The following is a 21,288-nucleotide window of genomic DNA, read 5'->3' as shown; positions in this document are numbered from 1 at the left end:
AAATGCAAATATTAAGCCTGTTCTGCTATAAAATGAATTTCTCAATGAAAAAGAGGTCTCCCTTACAAACAGACGCTAATGAGATTGTTTACCTTCTCACACATCATGATTTCTGCATACCTTAGCAGTGGAGTTTTAATTTTCAAGAAGGATGAAAAACAGCAGATGTTCTTGAGAAAGTATCAATGTGAGGAGAGGGGATCAAGACATATAAAACCACTGAAACATAAGCAACTAAGAAGAATGTCTTTTTCCTTATTTCTCTATAAAGGAAGGTGATACTCCCCTTGCCTGCAACAGCAAAATGCAGAGTGAAAAAGCAGAAACTCTGATTCCATAGAACACAAACAACTTTAAGTGGAATTAACACACAGCTTCTTAAGACCATACTCTGCTTTCTTTTCCTAATCCAATCAATCAGATCCACAACAGATGTTTTACAAATCTGCTACATCTCTGTAATGTTTATGTCTTCCTTTCTAACTTTAATAGGACTTAACTGTAAAGGAAAAAGAAAGATTACTGAAGAAGGAGGCTAATAATATTAGACTCTAATGAGACCCAATGAACAGCTGAACCGGATTATTGATAGGATGATCTAATCAATTATTCAAAACCTTTGTAGTTTATGAATGTGGAACATTGTGATTTTGTATCAGTGTTTCAAAATGCCAGGAAATGGCCCAGTATAGCTGCACAATATCATGTCCATGTTGCCAGCAGAAAAAGGATGTCAGGTTTTATATAACAAAGGGTAGCTTGAATGTTGACAACACCAATGGCAGCAGTCAAGATGGTCTAAAGGATACCCTCTTGTGCTCACTACTGTTCAGAAAGAGGTACCAAGAAGTGGGAAATCACAGATTCCAACTCCTTTTTTTCATCACTTAACCATTTCCCACCCAAACACAAATTAGTTCTCATGGTTGTTTTTCAACAAGTTCTCCAGGTATCTATTGCTTGGTGCCAGAAAATGATCAAAATGCCTAGAAAAAAATGGTAGTGAGCACAAGAGGTGGCATTGTGGTGCACAGCAGTGATGGCAGCAGGAGAGGAGTGGGTAGCTTCCCCCGGCCCCCACCGCCCAATAGGCACAAACCAAAAAACGAACTATGGACCAGTTTGACTTCCTGGTTGATTCAAAGTGTTTCATGGGTCACAGCTAACCATCATGAATCATCATTTTCCAAGTTCATGCCCATCTCAAGTAAGAATGCTCAGGAGCAACTGTCAACCCCACAGACCCCAAGAAGTCAGAGGAACATTAGAGGCTGGTATTGAATGGATCTGCTTTGAGGAATGACCCAGGCACAAATGGGAAACTGATTATGAATGAGCTGGAGTGTTGTTCCCAGAAGCGTGTCCTTCTTCACTTGATCCATGCAATGAAGGAATAGCAGTAAGAATGTGGCACATTGGAGGAAGGACTTTTGCTTAATTGTCTAATTTTATAAACTCCTAATCTTTGTCAACATTTGCTTTTTCGCTTGCCCTTCTTCCTCCTGTAAGTAGTAAGCTCCAAATTGTAATGAGTACAGGGAATCTTTATAATTCGATCCTAACTGGCTCAAACAGCAGAGGGCCAGCTGGACTGACACCAGGCCAGCTGAATCCAAAACCCTCTAAGCCTTGGGCATTGGACATGAGGGGACGGTTTTTGCCCTGGTCTAACCATGTGCTGGCATTGATAGCTGTGTCCTTGGACTGGAGAAAGGTTGGATCCAACATAAATCAACTCTCCCCTCCTCCAATTTTCCCCCTGGTGACAGATTTTAGCAGGCAGAGCTGTTTTGCAGAAGATCATTATGTTGTCAGCTATTGGCAAAGCGAGTTCTTCTGCCACCTGAGCTGAGACAACTGCTGCCACGTCCCATAATTTTGCTCTTTGCCACACACCATTGCCCATGCCCTCCCAGTCCAGCATGAGAACACTTACAGGAGGAGGGAGAACAAGCTGGTGGTGACAAAAATGACAGCAGGTTGTTTTGCATTCCAGCTGGCCGGAGCATTGCTGTTGTGCAGCCAGGTGTTTTCCTAAGACTTTGGAGCCAAGGCATTGTGGGAGGGTACTCTTCCCCCACTCCCCCAGAACTCTGGCACTAAAGACTCAAGCCTTAGGACAAAGGTTGCCAATCTTGGATCCCCAGATGTTATTGGACTAAAACTTGCAGAAGCCTTCACCAACAGCTGTGCTGGTCAGGATTTAAGGAGGTTGTAGTCCAAGAACATCTGGGAACCTAAGGTTGGGAAGCATTGCTTTAGGAAGACAGTTGGCCATTCAGCAGCCATGCTCCACAAATACCAGGCATCTCACAGCAATTCAGAACAACTGGTTGCTGCCACTGCCACTGCACCACCTTCATCAACCTCTTCTTCCTCATCTTCCTTTCCCCTGTAGGTGTTTCTGCATGCTGGCAGAAGTGGCAAAGGACTAAGTTGCAGTGAGAGCAAGCACCACCCCAAGCATCCTGCGATCTAAGGCAGCAGCCTCTCTCTATCTGTGCTGGCCATATTGGCATTTCTCTAACCTCAGCAAGCAGAAGTGAGTCCTGCTGAGAGAAGAAGCTTGGTATATAATTGTAATCCCCATTGAGTACTATTGAGTTAGCAGAGTAAGCATGTCAAATGAAGAAGAGGGTCCTTTAAGAAGGCAACAGAAAGAAAGGAAAGGCTTGGATTAAAATCCCTCTCAAACTCAGAATCTATCTCAATTGGAATTGAAGGTCTTCAAGGAAGAAGCAAAAAGCTTGTGTCTCCTTTTCGTTTTCCAAGCAACAACTGTAGCATTTGATCAGTGCATGTCTTGATATTGCCTCAGAAGTCACAGTCCATGTCTATTTATTTATTTATTTATTTATTTATTTATTTATTTATTTATTTATTTATTTATTTATTTATTGAGCTTATATGCCGCCCATTTAGACAAAGTTTACTCTGGGTGGCTCACAAAACACATAATAAAAACAATTAATATGAAATAACAGTTTCCAACATTAACACAAAACAAAATAAAGAGAGAGAGAGACTCTACCACTCTCTCTCTCTATCTTTATTTATTCTGCATCTATTCTTATCTTTATCTATTCTCTTTATCTTTATCTATTCTTGGCCAAAGTGGTAGACTTTGGCCATTTGTTGACTTTGGCCAACAAATGGCCAAAGTCTACCACTTTGGCCATTTGTTGTTGTTTTTGTTGTTGTTGCTGCTGCTGTTGTTGTTGTTGTTGCTGTTGCTGTTGCTGTTCATGTTGTTGTTGTTGTTGTTGTAAGTATTCCTTTATTATCATTTTCATTTCAATGTGAAGGATCTACAAAGCCTTGAAAGCAATTTTTTAACTCAAAATGCTTTTAAAAGAGGAACTGTGTGTCATGTCATCAGACCTCCTCTCTCACTTCTTGGTTTCTGCTCATTTCCACTGTTTCAGAAGAGTGAGAACAAAGAGCTGCGCACATTCACATCCACCAGCAGTCACTGATGACATTTCCCCTTAGTGTTATATAAGCTTTTAGGCAAGTGTCTCGTTAACTCATACAGAGGTTTACTGTGTCAAGATAACATTTTCCCCCATTCAAGTTTGCTATAAAAACAAGTCTTTTAAAAACTGTAAAGCTTGTTAGGACTGTTGGGAGGGGGGAAAGACCACTAATCACCTAAAGCTTACTTTCCCCTCTACTGCTCTCTACTGAAAAGGTGGTCTTTTTCCAGATGTGATTTACAACATGGCCATTTACTTGGGGACTGCAATATCAAGGGTGAGTGCATGCATGAATGGGCACCACCAGTTAAACTTTTATATCAGTTTGAGCACCAGACTTTTCAGTGACATTCCCACCATCAACTTCCCCCCTTCAGATGCCTTGAACCAAGACTGGCGGACCTCTTCTAGTGCAAGGCCCAAATTTTATTTCCAGATAATATCTTGGTGATCACATCTAAGTAGTGTTTGGGGCCAATGGCCGGACCCAAAAATGCCAGGTCATATTAGTTTAAAATAAAAACTGTAGGATGGGACAGAAGGTTGAACTCCTGTGGGGAGATATCAGGGTGAAGAGCAAGCACTTGTGTAACAATAACAGAAACAATACTGTAATTCCCCTCTTGACTTGTATTACACCTGCTGAAATGAAGAAAGTCTGAGGGTGACAAATACAGCAAAAGGCTTAATGCAGAAGACCTGTGAGCACTATTCCATGCTGGCACGCAAAACTAGCTCCTTGGTTCCAAATTCTTTAATTCTGAGTGTATACCTTCTCCAGCCAGTGCATCTTGGCACTCTGAAATGAACATGTCAATGAGTAAATTGATACCCCACAAGCCTCAAGTCTACCCATTTGTAGACTAAAGTCTACAAATGGCTTAAATTGGGGAGCTCTATGTTCAATTTCTTGCCCAGCCATGATGGTCAGTGAGCAGCCTCAGTCCACCTCATGTCTCCCTGCTTAATTTATCACACAAAGAGAGATGCAAAGATTTTTCTTTAAAAAAAATGGGTGTGTATGTGAAAAATGCATGCATGCCACCCTGAGCCCTTTGGATGGAAGCAGGGATATTGTATTGAAATAATAATCATTCAACCCTCACCCAGAGCAGCAATGTTGAAGGTTTCAGGTCAGAGCATTGCCTTCTTCAAAACCCGTGTCACCCTTAGCTGGGCTCAGAGGTGGATAACACAGCTGCCTCACTGTTCTCATCAAGAAGCCATGGGGTGAAGGGATATCAATGACCTTGTTTGGAAGACATAAAATTTCAGAAGAGAAACTGAGATTTCCCTCTAGAGCCAAAAGGTGTTTTGAGTGCACTACTGTAGTTTAGCCACCTTTCAACCACCATGATTGTTTATTGCTTAGAATGTATTGTGTAAACTAACACACAAAACAGAAAAACAAAAAACTCCAAAAGGGGGGTGGAAGTAAGATGTATGTTTATTTTAATTGTGCATTGAATTATGACATCAATGAGATGCATCGTCTAGTAACAATTTCTTTTTAACATTATCTCTCTTTGTAAGTGATGTGACATCTCAGAGGTAAGTAAAGGACAATTGCCAAAGCAGGAGGCATATTTTTTAGACTCGCTTTGGCTTCAAATCCCCAAGGCTGTATGAACCTGCTGTTTGTTTAATATGTTATCACAATATTGTAAACAAATCTTTGCCATTGTTTCCTTTGATCAAAAGAGAGAATACTTGTCAAATAGCAATTTTCTTTCTCCATTTCTTCTTACCTAATGGTCAATACAATGTGCATTTCCCATTGGTGAGAGACAATGGATGATGGATGTGAACCTCTGAAAAAGAATTGATTGATTGGTTGGTTGGTTGGTTGGTTGTTGATCGATTGATTTGACTTATGTACCATCCCAGAGTGCTAAAGCACACTCTGGGCAGTTTGAAATGTAATTATGCAAGGACCACTTTGTCTCCTCCCCCAGCAAGCTGGCCACTCATTTTACCAATCTCCGAAGGCCAAGTCAACCTTGAGCTGGTTATCTGAACCCATTGGGATCAAACTCAAGTCATGAGCAGTGTCCTGACTGGATCGGAGGGCTTGTGGATTTATTCATTGTTTTAGATTACAAGGTCTTCCTCTGTTTGGAAATTTCTTAAAGCTTTTGAGAATTCCATAGCAGAATAGCCACAAAAGTGTTAATCAGGAAGAAAAGGCACTTATTTTGTCTAGGTGTATCCTTGAGCCTGAAACAAGGAGAATGGGCTTCCCTGCTAAGTTTTGAATGATGATATTTTGTGCTACATCTTAGTTCTTTTGGGTTTCCAATTCCCTTCCAATCTGAATCCCTTGCACCAGTTTGGGATAACCAAAGGCCAATACTTCTGATATAGTTGTGGTGCTACAACTCAAAATGCCTCCCAGCTGGGCTTCTCAAAAACATTGCTGTATGTAGGCAGCACCCATAACAACCTCACTCAGTTTAAAAGGATGCTCAAATCTATACGTGTTCAAGGGATGCACATAAGTACAGATATCATCTCCATCTTTTATCCCTTATTAGAGCGGAAACATTTTAATACCCAAAGAACGTTCTGGGAATAGCTGTGGGAGTTAGGGGTTCTTTTAATGGACACTGGACTTGGTACTGAGAAAAAAAATTACCTAAAAAGAAAAATGCTCCCTCATCCATTTATGGGGAAAAGATGAAATAGTAGAGGATCAGCTCCAAGGACCCCCATGAGCTGATCCAAAGCAAGTGGCACATTTCTCCATGCTTTCTTGCTGTGGTGAATTGTGAGAGTGAATTGTGTTAAAAAACACTGAGTAAAGATTTCCAATTGCATACAGGTTGAGAGCATTCACATCTGACATCTGAGCGTTCAGCCAGGAAGCAGGCGTTGCATCACAGCCTCTCCCAATTTGAAGACATCCCTGTCCAGCAGGCCGAGGCAAAGAGGAAGTCACAAAAGCAGCAAAATCAGGAAGCTGGACAGGGGACAGATTGGATTTGTCTTCAATGTGGAAGGGATTGTCACTCTAGAATTAGCCTCCTCAGCCACACTAGATGCTGTTCCAAGTCCTCCATACAGAGCACGTTACCATAGTCTCTCGAGACTGAAGGATGCCAAATGAATGAGAGCATTCACACTTTCCCTTTGACCACACAACCCACAAATATCCTCCAGGAAGCCCCTCTTCTCTCACCCTTAGCATCTTGTCAGCTGCACTCTGTGGTTGAGGCTGCTGTGCTGCCTCAAAGGGCTATTGTGCAGAGTCCTAGACAATGCATGTGGAGTACATTTGAACCCAAAAAATGAACGGTTGCCGCGGTTGTTATTATCCTTTTTCTTACTTTTGGTGTAACCTTCTAGAATAAGAGTTTTATTTATCCCTTCTAATGAGTGCAGCCAATTCTTTTAAGTAGTAGAGTAACATCCAAATTTACCTCAGGGAGAAATGAAGTTTAAAAAATCCACTTTGACCACCGTCCCCCCAGAAGTTGCCTTCTGATCATGCTGGCTTTAGACATGTAGCAGCACTGGTGTATTTGCAAAGCTGTCATTCATTTTAGTAAGGTGGATTATGGCCTTTGGCCCTTATCTCACTGAGCAGCATGAATAAGGCACATTTGAAACAAACTGAAAAATGAGTCAGTGCTAACTTTAGCTAGATTGGGATCTGCAGCCTTTAGTTCAACAGGGAATAGAAGTCATTTAGTATTGCATGCTGCTGAGCAAGAACATGATCTGCTTTATTTCCTTTTGTCCTTCTTTTACACAAGTAACAATATTTACAAGTAGTGCTGGAATATATTCTTTAAATCTTCATGCACAATTTAGAATAGACCGCAGTGAGCTACTTTTAAGTTGGTAATAAGAGGATCTACAAAGCAGAAAAGCAAGATAAACTATATATCATTAAGGCCTGGATCTGGTTGCTAGTCCCATGAACTGCTGGTTCCATGGTTCATGTTGGTTCAGCCAACAGCCTAATAGGTGTTCCATGGTTCAGCACCCTGCCCCGCTGTTGGGCTCTCGAAGGCAGCACTTCGGCATCCCTGCCCTGCCTCCTCTGAACACTGTCTCTGAGTGGGTGCCCGCTGAATGGGGCAGGGCACCAAACCATGTAACACCTGTTGGGTCATCAGCCAAACCAGGATGAACCGCTGAACTGGCAATTTGTGCCTATCTTTAGTTGTAACACCCATTGAATGAATGGGATTTTACACAAGTATTGATTTGCCATTGGAAAACCTTCCAGTAACTATATTCTAGTTGGGGTTACATCCTTAGGGAGATATACAGTGTTTATCTGTCCAAGTTCAATAGATTTCCAGAAATCTAGCCCATAGCAGCCCTTGGGAATATTTTCTATTGGTTTCTTTTCTTGCTTCTTCCATCTTTCCCAGTGGAGGGCCATTTAGCTATGTTGAATTATAACTCTCTAGCAGCATGTTATAATTAAGATTATAATTAATTAATTATAATGTTATAACATGCTGCTAGCATGTTATAATTGCTAGCATGTTATATTTGCTAATTGTCAAGATGATCAAGGATTATGGGAGTTGTCCAAAACATCAGGATAGACAACCGGTCAGTATCCCGCTCAAATGTTTTGATGCCCATACACAGGAAATGTGTAGTGACTTTTGAAGGACAAATGTTTAGTAGAAACCTACATTGCATTTTCATGTGGTTTGTTTGTATGCATTTTTTTTGGGTACAGACAAACCAAATTTATTATAAACCACTTACCTTCATGCCATAGGTATATTCAATGCCTAAGGCAACGCACAAGAGCAAACTATTTTTTTACAAGAGTCAATGTTGAGATGTCCTGTGGCGTGAACATTAGGGATGTGAGAACTGTACACATAGCCTTCCTAGACTAGATTTCCACCCACTTGTGGCCTCTTTGATTCATATTAAGTTGGGTATGGAAACAACATGGACTTCAATCTTCAAGTGCATTTTTGAAATGCACCCCACATTCTTTCATTTTCCAGGAATGAACATACCTTCAGGTCAAACACTGGATCACCCAGGAGTGCAACAAAAATACAAAGGAATCACAAAAAACAAACAATGTGAGCACAACTGTCGATGCATTGGCACCTCCACTCCTGTGAAACAGTCTCTCTCTGTTTGATCTGGGTGTTGCGTATTATTGATACTGGTTGCTTTAACCTGTCTGCAAGTAGATTGAAACCTGCCTATGGGTTTGGAGGGAAAAGATAGGTGGCAAAAAGTGAGGAACGAAGACACAAAATCATTCATTCATTTATTTTATTTAAAATATTTTATCCCACTTTTCTCCTTAAAAAGGACCCAAGGTGGCTTACATCATTAAAACACACACACACACCAATCAATGTGACAACCCCAGACCTACTGGAGGATACCACACTTTCACTAAGCTGCCACCAACCATTCCCTGTAAGGAGTCACACAGACCAGGAATGGATTTTTAACAAACAAAGGAATAAGGTTTATTTAAATAACACACAGGGAAAATAAAATGATCAAGTGAATAAGATACAGTAACGTGGCTTAGTCTCAGTCATACATACACCAGTTTGGTTCACACAGAACACCTTTAAATAAAGCACAGACCCTGAACCTATCAGTTCTGGCTACCCATAAAGACACCTGAACCTATCAGGTAGGTACTGACTGACACACAGTAGTACCCTGTCTGACACACAGACTCCCACACCAGCTTCTCCTCCAGCTTCTCCTCCTCAGCTTCTCCACACAAGCTCCACATATATATACAGTACAGCCCCTCCTCATTTCGTTGCACCCACTTGTGAGCGCAATGACAAATAAATTTCTTATGTCTTATGTCTTATGTCTTAATAATAGTAAGTATATTTATTTATTCATTCATGTATTTATTTATTCATTCATTCATTCATTCATTCATTCATTCATTCATTCATTCATTCATTCATTCATTCATTCATTCATTCATTCATTCATTCATTGGATTTTTACTCTGCCCCTCTAGACCATGTCTAGAAATACAAGTTGATTCATAAACCAGAGCTTTGCAGACTTGGTTGTGGTTAGTGCCCACACCACTATTAGTGTCTCTGCTCCAAACTGACATGAGCAAATGGTATACTAGGGGTGCCCAAACCTTTTCAGCTTGCAGCTCCCTTAAGAATATAAAACAAAAACTAGCAGTGAGCTTTCAATGATAAATCATCTTCTTCGAGGCTGTGCATCAAGTTCTTGTGGGCAGTTCCAAACTGATCTGCTGTTTGAATGTCCCAAATTCACATAGCTGACGGTGTAGAGTCCAGGTCAGCTTCTCAGACGGAAGCAGCTCCAGCATGCTTGTTGGCTGCAAGCTCATCTTCAACTAGCAATTTGGAATTTATGGCCCATCTCTTAAAATAGAGGACAGTCACAGACAATCTGAGGCTCCCCTCCTTCTCTCTTATTGCCTTTTTGAAACTCAAAGAATTTCTCTTTAGCTGGGGGAGGGAAGACTGCCCAGTTAACATGGCCTGCCTCTAACAGAGTTGGGATTAAGAATTTAGTTAAACCACCCGGAACAGTCAATTTAAGCCCAATTTAAGCCAAACAAAAAGTTCTTCCTGATGGATGCTATCTTTAGCATGGAAGGACAGATCCTGAAGCTGAGGCTCCAATTCTTTGGCCATCTCATGAGAAGAGAAGACTCCCTAGAAAAGACCCTGATGTTGGGAAAGCGTGAAGGCAAGAGGAGAAGGGGATGACAGAGGACCAGATGGTTGGACAGTGTCTTCGAAGGTACCAACATGAATTTGACCCAACCCCAGGAGGCAGTGGAAGACAGGAGGGCCTGGCATGCTCTGGTCCATGGGGTCACAAAGAGTCGGACATGACTTAACAACTAAACAACTGTTTGTTTGATGTCAAGAGTCCACTATGTTTCAGAACTCACTTTGGTCTTTACTTGATACTCTGATTGGCCATTCTATGGTATCTTACAGTTCAGGAAAAATCTGACCATATGGGCTTTTCCTGATTTTTTTCCTGTACTGTTGTATATTGTTGGTTGTGATGATGTATTCCCCTTCAGTATTACTGTTCCTGCCATGGGTACAGAGACACCATGGCAGGAAACAGAACAGGTTTCATAAAAATCTTCTCTAAAACCCCAGCATTTAAAAGTCAAACAAATCTTGAATTTAAAGGACTAAATATGATTTTGGATGCAACTGTATACACTTTAATCTTATAATAAATGGATGAAACTCGCTTGTGTAGACACACATACCTTCATGCAGTAAGTCTGTTTATGGTTAAGGCTGCTGAAGTGCTGCTAAACCACTGACGTACTTCCAGGAAACCCTTCATCAAGCAAGGTTTCACAATGTCACAAAGTCTAGACTGACAAGAGGAAAAGTCAGATTGAGGCTAAAAGATGGGTGTGGATGTATCAAGAAATAGCGCTTCACCAATGCACAAAGTTGATCCCCTCCCCACTGCCTCTTCTTCACACCCACTCTTTTAAAAATCAGAATTTGAAAATAATATTTTTTAAACCACAGGGTCCAGAATCTATAAACTCAGGCTGGTGACTCCTGTAGAGTCGGGGGGTTGTAGTCCAAAAAAGTAACCAACAGTTTAGGAAGTACTGTGTTTTATAAAACTTTCATTTTCTCATAATTCTATAATGTGGTGTCATCTGTGGATGTTTAGGACAGACCAGAAGAATTTGTTACGTCATGTAATCCAGTTTCAGGATCCAATGGTACAAGATTTGGGGCCAACTAGCTTAGCTGGTTGCTATTAAAAAGAAGCCAAATTCAAGTGGTGGAAAAGTGGTCTATTATCTAAACAGAACCTCCATCTCAAAAGGGAGTCTATCACTGAATATGGGATCCTGGGAGCAAGCAACTGGCCAGGGTCTGGAGAAATTTAGCTGGCATTCAGGAAACTGGCCTAAAAGAACTTTTGGTGCAAACTGGCTAAGGTCTAACTGTGTTTTATCAGAGCTGGGAAAGTTGTATACTATCTCTGTCTAGATGTGCTTACATGTTCGTATTTATTCCTTGATACAGTGGGACACCAAAATTATTATAGCCAAAATTCCTCCCGATTTCTGTATTCTGTTTGCATGCACAATGGCAACCAGGCAATGTCAGATGACAACTTGCATGTTTAGACATAACAGAAGTGAGTAGAGAGGAGCTTCATCTATGAATTTATTTTCATAAGCCTTTTTTACTCCTCACTTCAAATTGAACTTAAACCCTAGTATACATGACAGCAGGTGGCATATTCTTCCCATGGTGAATTTAACCACCCTCTGCATCTTCCAGCCAGCCCCACTGCATTCCCTTTGCATCTGCTGTAGACCAAACCTTGATGTCAAAATGTCATTGATAAACCCAGGACAAGATGCATATCTTCTCATGGTTCTTGAAACCACCAAGCACATGGCTAGAAACGTATACATATTTATGAATGATAGTAAGAAGTGTTCCAGCTGCACAGACTCTGAGGCACTCATCACAGAATTTCTCTCCCTGAAAGGCTGGCCTCCTGTTTTAGCCACTTCAGTCTCAGAAAATCCCCATATGCCCAACAGCATCTGTCTGTTATAATCTCTGGTTGCAATGAAAGGTAACCAATGACCGAAATGGTCATTGATTGCCAGCAGTCAAAAGGCTGTCCCTAAGATAATATTTCAGTCATGCTGTGCATTTTTTGCAAACAATTACAGATACTCTGAATTGGTGAGGATAATTCAGGGGCTGCTGCTTTTTCTTTCACGCAGTTCTGAAGCAGTGCAAACATTCAAGGAAGCTGAAATGATAAATGTAGAAGCACAAAAGGCTTTTCAGTAGAAGGGCAGTTGACGTCTGTACCTTTACACAAGAAAGCATCCATGTTGTTTGACTGAACTCTTTCTGGAGCAGAGGAAAACATGGTGACAATTTGGAAACATGGTAGAATCAAGTTGCTAAGATTTTCCTAGACTGAATAATTGCAGGCTGTGGTCATAGTGGTCTTAACCAGTATTGGTTATTTATGGGCAAGATGCTTCTGTTTATTTTTATATAATGGAATAGCACAGCAAGCAACCTTTTCCTATATGAGATGCCTTCCACCGAGATGAACCTCTAGTCAGTCTACTTATATATTCCCACATCTTTGTCTTTTTTAGATCTAAATGTAGATTGATAGTCTTAAACTTCCCTCATTGTTTCTCTGAGGTCACATCCTGCTTTCTTGTTCTCCTTGATCTTTGTTAGGCAAAACCAAACATGCACACATGGTATATGACTTGATGGACGAGAACCAAGTCTAAGTTGACTTTTTTTATCTCTGTCTCAAAATTTATTTCCTGAATCAATAACAATATTTTCCTATTACAGTGGTGCCTCGTTAGACAGTTACCCCACATGACAGTTTTTTCGCTAGACATTGGCTTTTTGCGATCGCTATAGCGATTTGCAAAACAGTGATTCCTATGGGGGAATTTCGCTGGACAATGTTTGGTCCCCGCTTCACAAACCGATTTTCGCTAGATGACAATTTTGACAGCTCCCTACGTGCTCGCAAAACAGGTGTTTTCAGGACCTAAGCTTCACAAGACAGCGATTTAAACAGCTGATCGGCGGTTCACAAAGAGGCTTTCCTATGGCTGATCTTTGCTAGACAAGGACAATTCTTCCCCATTGGAATGCATTAAACAGGTTTCAATGCATTCCAATAGGGAAATGCTTTTCGCTAGACAATGATTTCACTAAACAGTGATTTCAGTGGAACGGATTATCATCATCTAGCGAGGCACCACTGTACTTGTCTCCAGAATCTGTGTACTGTTCAGTAGTCATATGTTCACTACTAGTCTGTTGATCTCTGCCACTTTTAAATCCTAAATAACATTCAATGGATTTTGTATGCACTGACTTAGATATCTTTGCCATTCCATCTTCTTCACCATGTTGAGAAGAAACAGGGAGCAAAATCAGCCACCTACCCAGCTTTTGGAAGTGCTCTTGATGAACTTTGTACCTCTTATCTCCCTTTTCTCTGAGTAGGGAAGGACAATGAGAAAAGAAGCTAGTTAGAACTCCTGAGAAAAGAAAACTGAGGAAGGATATGATAGTACTTTTCGAATATTTGAATGATAGTCATGCAAAGGAGGGGCAGGATCTGTTCTCAATTATCTCAGAGTGCAGGGCACATAATAATGGGCTCAAGTTACAGCAAGCCCGATTACAATTGAATGTCAGGAAAAAAACTTTGTGACCATTAGAGCAGTATGAAAATTGAACCAACTACTTTAGGAGGTGAAGAGCTCCAATGCTGTATGCATCCAATAGAAAATTGGACAAACATCTGTCAGATCTACTTTGATTTGAATTCTTGAGCAGGGGGTTGGACTCAATGGCCTTATAGCCCATTCCAATTCAATTATTATATGGCTGTATGATTCTATGGAACAATATGTTAACTTAGCCCTTTTATCCAACAAAATTTACTAAAGGAAGATGAGGTTAATCCAAATTTCTGCCTGGTGGGACAAAGTTCTTTCTATGGTAGAACATGGTGGTGTTAAACCGCAGAAGCCTTTGTGCTGCAGGGTCAGAAGACCGGCAGTTGTAAGATCGAATCCACACAACAGAATGAGCTCCCGTCACTTGTCCCGGCTCCTGACAACCTAGCAGTTCGAAAGCATGTAAATGTGAGTAGATAAATAGGTACCACCTCGGTGGGAAGGTAACGACATTCCGTGTCTAGTCACGCTGGCCATGTGACCATGGAAACTGTCTTCAGACAAATGTTGGCTCTATGGCTTGGAAACGGGGATGAGCACCTTGCCCTAGAGTCGGACACGACTGGACTAAATGTCAAGGGAAACCTTGTATGCCAACAGCATATATCCTAGAAGTGTCCTTAAGCAAGAAACTTGTCACATTTCAGAAGCAGCACCCCCAGTTTTTGGAGTGCCTCCATCAGGTGGTCAAGCTGGTGCCCAGCAAAGAAAGAGCTTTCCTGAGGTAGGCTTTTAACAACAAAATCAGACAGTTAGAAAAGGAACATTATTATAAGATGCTGTGGGTTTTACTGCTGGTTTTTGTGTGTTTATTTTTTCCACGTTATTATATATTTAATTGGTTTTTAATGTTATAGCTTACTGAATTTTTTGTTGTTTGAGGGTTGTTGTTGTTGCTCTTAATTATCTGCAAGCTAACTTGAGACCCTTCAGGAGGAGAAAGGGAGCACAGGAATGAAATAAAAGGAACTCGAATAAATAAGTTAGGGCTGAGATTGTCAGGAATGAAGAAGGGTTTAAGGCTTTTCTGTTTTCTCTTCAGTTGCTCCCAGTCACAGAAAGTGCAGCAGGACAGGTGGGCGAATGGAGGGTATGCAAGGATTTGATGGTTACATAAGTCAGAGGGCTTAATTATCCAGCATTTTGCAAAAAGTACACTGGTGTTACACTCTGTTGGGTCCTACAGAATCGAGAAAAAATGTTTTTAAAACATCCTAATAGTTAGAGCTCAAAACAAACTCAGGTGTCAGGTTTATCATGGCTAGCTGACCTTCAAACACTTGCTAACAGCGGTATTGCAGGATGGGTAACATGGGTGAACTGGCCTTTTTGTCACATTAATAAGAAGAAAAGCAGTTCCAGGCTCAAAATACCTCACGGCTGCCCTTTCAGCTGCGTCACTGTAGTGAAACAATTGTATTTCAACCAAGATATTGAGCTAGTTCAACATCGTAGTGGAAAATATCATACAAGATCAGAACACTATTATTATTATTATTATTATTATTATTATTATTATTATTATTATTATTATTATTATTATTATTATTATTATTATTATTATTATTAGTAGTAGTAGTAGTAGTAGTAGTAGTAGTAGTAGTAGTAGTAGTAGTATATATATTTATATTATTTATATATTGCCCATCTGGCAGCCAGGCCCACTCTGGGAGGATTACAACAGTAACAAAACCTTAAAATAACAAAATAATACAACATTAAAGATAAAGCACATATTAAAATATCATAAATAAAGTGAAGGACAAGTGAAGAAACACAATATATACAATTAATATAATTAGTGGCATAAAATATGGTGGCATATAAATTAGTGCATTATTGGAGATACTGTTGCACCGGTAGTTGTTTACTCTGGGAAAGCCTGTACATCCAGGTCTTTAATAACCTTTTAAAGGTGCCTAGTAAAGGAGTCAGGTGACCATCGGGTGGGAAGGTATTCCACAATTGTGGGGCAACTGCCGAGAAGGCCCGATTTCTGGCAGTTATTTTCCAGGCCTCTCTTGGGGTCCAAACTCTCATGCGCCCTACCTGTGATGATCTTATTAGATGGGTAGACCTAACTTGAGATCAGAGAGAAAGAAAAAACAGGAAGTAGGAGAAATGTCCTAGTGTGGTTTAGTAGATAGGGTGATGGGCTAGGACTTAGGAGGTCTGAACCCTTGCACAGCCATGGAAATTCACAAGAACGGTGCTGGTGAAACCATTCCTGAAATACAAAACTACCAGGGTATCTATATGTCAGTGACAACAGGTTGTGACTTTTCACACTGAGGAACCGGATGGCTGTTCTTGACACTTAATTTTCGGACTTGACTCTTGGGTGTGCTCTTGCACCAGCAATGCTGAGCAGCAATGCCTGTAGTGAAGAAGAAGAAGAAGAAGAAGAAGAAGAGGAGGAGGAGGAGGAGGAGGAGGAGGAGGAAGAGGAGGAGGAGGAGGAGGAGGAGGGGGAGGGGGAGTCCTAAAAGTCAGGTTTAGGAAACCAGAGGTTGGGAGTTGGAGAAAAGGGAGCCTATGTAGATTTGCACAAGCTACAAAACCCCAGACCAGACCCAGTAGAAGGGAAGTGTGAACTGCTTATGAGCCCTGTGCCTCAGGATTAAAGATACAGTTTTTCACCTTTTTCATTCTCACATGCTAAATGGAAAAGTGTGTGAGCAGTTCTTGTAGCATGAGGTCTCAGAGACTCTTTGTACTCTTTGTCATGACCAGGTAGGTATGTAGGCAACTGCCCACCTGCATGAATTGTAAAATAAGGATAACTCTTGCATGGGCTTTTTAAAATGTAAATGTGTTGTACGGGTTGCTTGGGTGAACCATCAACTTGCCTTTTCTTTTCTGTTTGAAATTTATTTCTACTGTGCTTGCGAACAATGGAGAGATAGGAAGGCACCGTGGAATCCGTGGCAGCAGCAGAATCGTGAGTGGTCAGTCTGGCCCCAGGGGGGCGGACCCTCATTATCTGCACGCGTGGGGGGGAATATTCATGTACAAATATGAATCTCTACCCATCACCTTGAAACAAAGGCACATTCTTCCCATCGACTTTGATTTAAAACTAAACTGCTGGTTTTTGTGCAGTTAACAGGTTACCAAAATCTGGCAGCACATTGGCAAATTCATTGGCTGAAAAGGGCATAATGGACAGGCCTCATGATGCCGGTGGGTTATACATTGCCCGCCTCAAGTTAGAGAATGGAATCCTCTCATTTTAAGCCAACAGTGTTGCATTTCTCTCTACCCCATGCAGGGAGCTCTGCAGGAGATGACTGGCACAGGTAAGCATGATTTAGAGACAGAAATGTTCATTTCATTAATACTCAATGAATGTTGGAATCCATTTAAATAGCATTAGACTCTATATTAATGTGATAGGATTCCGTGACATACAGGAAAAAAGGTCAAGCAGGCTCAGCTAAGGATAAGGATGAATATAAATATCAGAGGATGAACAAAACATCCTGGAATGATCAATATGTCAGGGTAAGTTTGCCACAATGGCTAAGTATGTTTCTAAGAGCTCAATAGAGGGGAAATTATAATCTTCCTAGCATCTTTCTGCTGATACCTAAGCTGAAGAGGTTCATTAAAATAAAGGCTAGAAACAGTGTTTTACTTTACAAGTTAAAATAATATAATCAATATTCATTTCAAGTTGCACTGAAGGGTTTAAAAGAAGCTTTATCTGTTATTCCCATCCCATTTATGCTAAGTTTCTGTTCATCATTGTTGGAAAAGATATGCAATTTAAGTCAGTGCTCTCCTATTAATGAGGGAAAGGTTTGAATTAAAGGGACCGTATTCTCTCAAATGCTTCACAGATAGCAGAACCTCTATATCTCCCAACCAAGGGCCAGTGGCTGAGCTATACCACTTCACAACTTAATGGCTTTGCTTCATCTACTGTAGCCTTCTCTCTTACGTGTTCTTCTGCTGCCCTGGAGGCAAGAACATGGAACCCAAAGATCATCCCTCCCCACATGAGCCTTCTCAGCATTTAAGGCCCTCTTCTCAGTCCCATTGCCATGGTTGATGGGGATATGAGAGAGGGCTTTTTCTGTGGCAGCTCCCAAGTCATGTAATGCTCTCCTTTTGGAGGTCAAGCCGCCCCCCTCCCTTTTGCCCTTCCTCATGGGAGCTTTGTATTCATGTCCTGAGGGATACAAATATGAAGTTTGGCACCACAGGTGCCATGGCAGTCCATTCCTGCCCCCCAGAACCAGTTGGGTCCTCTCACCGGGCTCCTTGCATCATGCACATCTGATTGTGGTGACATCACACAATCACCAACATGGTTCACCGGTGCTGCCCCACATCTCCCCACAGCTGACCGCTCCAGCAAGGAGGCAGGAAGACGAGTCTCCCCACTCAGCTGCTGAATGGTTGGTTGAGCGGAAAGGCAAGCCACAGTGATGGGACTATGTGCCCGATGGCGATGTCACCGCCATTGGATGCACACACCATGAGGAGCCCAGTGAGTGGACTGGGCTGGTTCTGAGGGGGCAGGAATGGACCTGTGGTGCTGAGCTTCATATTCATATTCCCCTTAATATGAATACAAAACTCCCATGTCTCTCTTTTCAAGCAGGCTTTTAACAGTCATGATTGAGTCCTTGAATGCATTTAAAGTTGAGATAGTTTTCAATGTTCATTTGCTTTTAATTATTCGATTGTGTTTTAATTAGAGTATAGTTTAATTGTTTTTTATTTCAATTTTTATTTTTATTTTTTTTAATTCTATTCTTTTCAATATTGTGCGCACCTTGGGTCCTCTTAAAGGGAGAGAGGTGGGCTATAAATGAAAGAAACGAAAGAATAAACCTGGACTTGACATAGTCATTTAAGAACCAGCAGAGACTGTGATATTGTACACACTCATGTATCCACAATGGATTTGAATTTACTCCAATCCTGTGACAGGATGGGCCAGCAGGCAGCTATGGAGGAATGCCACCATTTGAACAAGCAAGGCAGATGATCAAGATATTGTATTTCCTGATGTCAGAGCATGAAGGCATGGCATGCATCAGCACAGTGTCCAGAACCACAACATATTCCAGCCTATGACTGCCTGACTGATATATAATCCAATTGTTTCTGCAGTATAGTGACACACAAGCCATTGAATTCAGTGAGGGTAGAATATTAACTATACAAAATAAACACCGAATTTTATGCTTTTTATGCCTAATTATGTCCTTTTATGCCTATTTAAAAGGACATCATAAAAAAATAAGTAAAAGAAAGTATATACAGCATCTACCACAAAAATCCCTCTCCTTTAGAAAAAGGGTTTTGGCAGCTGGCAAAAAGATAACGGGACGATGGGAGTCTTGCATTATCTGGAAGAAATTCCAAAGCTGGGGCTTGGTCACTGAGAAAACCCTCTTTTATGTCTCTCCCACACATGGTCCCATTTAGTTTAGGACCTTGCTACTTGTTTGAGAGCCTCTCAGTCAGAATGACCTCCTGTCCCACCCACATATCCGAGTCTAGAATTCTACAGGTGGCTACCCTGACGGAGTCCTAGAAAACCAACAGCCCCAAACTGGGCCTTCTCTGTGGTAGCCACCTCATGGTGGAAATCTCTCCTCGTGACAGGCTCCTTCTCTCTTCATCTTAAAGAAACAAGTGAAGATGTGGCTGTTTACACAAGCTTTTCATAGCCATACCCCAGATTAATATTTTTAATAATTGTTCCCCATTATTTTGGGGATAATTATCTCTCTTCGGACACCATCTTTTTTAAAATCTACCTCGTATTTATAGTTAGTATGGGATTGTGGCTTTCTTTGTTTACCTTTTCAATTTTACGTTTATTACTGAATTTTTTAAATGTCTGTAGTGTGATGTTGTAAACCAGGCATGTCCAACCTGCGGCCCGAGGGCCGCATGCGGCCCAGGTCAGCTCGTAATGCGGCCCAGTGCAATTTTTTATTTTTAAAGAAATTCCAAAGTTTCAAGTTACACTGCCGGCTCTTGCGGCCGGAATGTGGCCGGCGCATGTCACAACAGTAGAGGGGGAGAGAGGGAAGGTAGGAAGGAGTGGGAGGGGAGGGGACGGGGGCGCTACATGACTGCATTGCGCCATCCCCGTCAATAGGTGGACCCCCTCCTGGCCCCATAAAGCCGCCGGAGTCGAAGCTGGCAGCCTCTGCTGTCTGAGATCACACCTGCCGGTAAGCGCACTTGGAGCGGGGCTGCGGAGGATGGCTAGGGCTGCCCCCCATGCGGCCCAAACCAAATTTTCATCTTCTAATGTGGCCCAGGGAAGGTGAAAGGTTAGACACCCCTGTTGTAAACCATTCCGAGTAGTGGCCAGCCCACTAGATGGGTGAAGCATAGATTTAAAATAAAAACATTAGTTAGTTAATTAGTTGGTTAATCAGTAAGTAAGTCAGAGAAGAGGAAGAGGAGAGTAAGAGGAGAAGGGGATGACAAAAGACGAGATGGTTGGACAGTGTCACTGAAGTGACTAACATGAAATTTGACCCAACTCCGGGAGGCAGTGGAAGACAGGAAGGCATGGCGTGCTCTGGTCCATGGGGTCACGAAGAATTGGACACAACAATGACTAAACAACAACAAAGTAAGTCAGAGGTTGGGAGTTCGATTCCCCACTCTGCCTCCTTGACAGGGGGCTGGACTCAATGATCCATAGGGTCTCTCCTGGCCGTGTAGTTCATATCCTTCCTCTGCCTTTCCACTTTGGGAGACCAACAGGCTGGGAGCTGCATGGATGAATCTCATAAGTTCACAAACATACAAGCTGTGCATATTATTTCCACCTTTGAGAATCGAACCAGGCAGCTTATTCTAGAACAACCACTCTATCCATTTATTTTGAATGCTAAATTTGGAAAAAGAATCCCGTTGTATCCTAGGGCAGCAGTTCTAAACACAGCTACCAGGAAATAAAAATCACTTGACAGAGTGGAAGTCAATTCTGAGCAAATGTGCATTAGATCAGAAAACGGGTTTACCAAAACAATGATTAAATTGTGGTCAAAATCCTTTCTTGGTTGGAAATGTAATAAACAGTTTAATGAAATAAATCTCTTTTTTTCCTAAGGAAAAAAAATTCCAACTTAGTTTATATATTATTTTGTTTATTGGGTTTGAGTGAGCTCTTCAGAATCATTGATTCAAGCCATCTAAAACCAGACATGTTCATTTTTATGGGAATAGTCCTTTAAACTGCTTTTTTAAAACAGTTGTGAGACAACAGATCAGACCTCCACAACTGAGATACACAATGATGACAGCCTGACAAATTATTTTCCTTGTGGTTTTGGATGCATCACAAACCCGCTCCTGATGATTATAGCATTGTTCAAAAACAGTGATCCTAGAGGCCTTTTAATATAAAGGCCAGTTATTTTTGCTCTTGCTTTCAACCAAGTGGAGTAGATCCTCTCTCTAGATGAGAGGTCAGGGAACTTTTTTACCTTTTACCCCCCAAAAAATTTATATATGCCAACATTAGCCCCTTGATTTGAAAGGAAGGAAATCATACATTATTTGAATTCA

The sequence above is a fragment of the Pogona vitticeps genome, chromosome 8 (genome assembly GCF_051106095.1).
Source record: "Pogona vitticeps strain Pit_001003342236 chromosome 8, PviZW2.1, whole genome shotgun sequence".
NCBI lineage: Eukaryota > Metazoa > Chordata > Lepidosauria > Squamata > Agamidae > Pogona > Pogona vitticeps.
The sequence above is the reverse complement of the archived record's forward strand: the minus strand, read 5'-3'. Positions refer to the sequence as shown.